Below are 1,403 nucleotides of genomic sequence, written 5' to 3'. Positions count from 1 at the left end.
ATAAATAGATAAATAAAGGAGCATGAAGGATTTGCTGTCCAATTTAATGTCTTGCCAAATTTGACCTTGCTAAATAGTTAAAAAAGTTTTAAAAACATAAAATAAGGAGGACAAACAAGTAAATTAATGGGTCACATTCAATTGAAAAAATTAAGACACCACCACCAAAGACAATCACTCAATTGAGTCAGTTCATAAATTTTTTTTAATAACTCACAAAAGTATAGTTGCATATTACATGCACACATTCAGTTATTATGAATTTCATCGCTCATAAAAAAAAAAACAACATACTTTGGATACCCTTTCATGTGATTAAGACATAAAATAACTCCATTGTTGCTAAATGGACACCATCCAGGGTTCAAGTCTCTTCACTTTCAACTATTGAATTATCAAAAATAAAAATATTAATCAATTATCTACATGAATTTTCATGTGAAATATTGGAGGAAATTAAAATACTCTCTGAACGAAAAGAGTTATTGAAAAAATAAAAAATTCCATTGCCGGGAATTGAACCCGGGTCGCCTGGGTGAAAGCCAGGTATCCTAACCGCTGGACGACAATGGATTATTGGTTTATTGAATTATTTATTTTAAGGATTATGTTATTTCTCATGAGCAGCTCACAAATTGGTAGATACAAGTTAGTGTGAATACAATATCAACTTTTTTCCCCCTATTATTGAAAAACTGTATTATATACAAATAGCTAAAATATTACAAAAAAATGTATCTCAAAAAATAAATTTGGAAACCTGGAGAATGTGCATAATATCTCTTATATTTTATTTATTTCAAAATGAATAGATAAAATTTTAGTAAATGATCGGGTTATGTTTATATCTTCAATTAGGAATGTCATGTTTTAGTGTTTTACCATCTAGTACTGTACAATAATCTGGTGTTATCTATTTGTGGACGGGTTGACATATAAGATGTGCTTGGGCTTTGAAACTTGTTAATTTGAAACTATACATTCATTGAACTCCAAATTTGGGCCTCTATTACTTAAAAGTTAAAACTAGCCTATAAATGAGGCCCTACAACTTTCCAAGCTGTTCAGGATTTCAATTTGTCGGTTGGAACTTGTACCATTTGGAAAGTTTTGGTTTATAGATACAAAATCTAGTAACTTGATTTCTTAAAAATAAAAAAAAAGGATTTTTTTTTTTTTTTTGAGAAACAATCTAATAACTTGATGAAACTAGTAACTTGATATGATTTACAGATTGAGAACCATGATCCATACATTAATATTACGGAGCATATACAATCTTTGTTTTATAGATACAAAAAAATTTTAAAACCCATATGGTATGTTACATATTAATTGTTTTTTATTTTTTATTTATTGAGAAAAAGGTAAGTAATTTTACTGAACTAAAACAAAATGGTCAA

At 28.2% G+C, this 1,403-nt stretch overlaps 1 non-coding gene across 1 annotated transcript; it reads right to left on the bottom strand.

Annotated features, from left to right (window-relative positions):
• Nucleotides 1-501: 501 nt before the first annotated feature.
• Nucleotides 502-573, bottom strand: TRNAE-UUC (transfer RNA glutamic acid (anticodon UUC)). The gene has a single exon. It is a non-coding gene; the product is annotated as a tRNA-Glu (tRNA).
• Nucleotides 574-1,403: the final 830 nt, after the last annotated feature.

The sequence above is a fragment of the Quercus robur genome, chromosome 3, assembly GCF_932294415.1.
Source record: "Quercus robur chromosome 3, dhQueRobu3.1, whole genome shotgun sequence".
Classification (NCBI taxonomy): domain Eukaryota; kingdom Viridiplantae; phylum Streptophyta; class Magnoliopsida; order Fagales; family Fagaceae; genus Quercus; species Quercus robur.
This window is presented reverse-complemented; position numbering and strand designations above follow the sequence as displayed.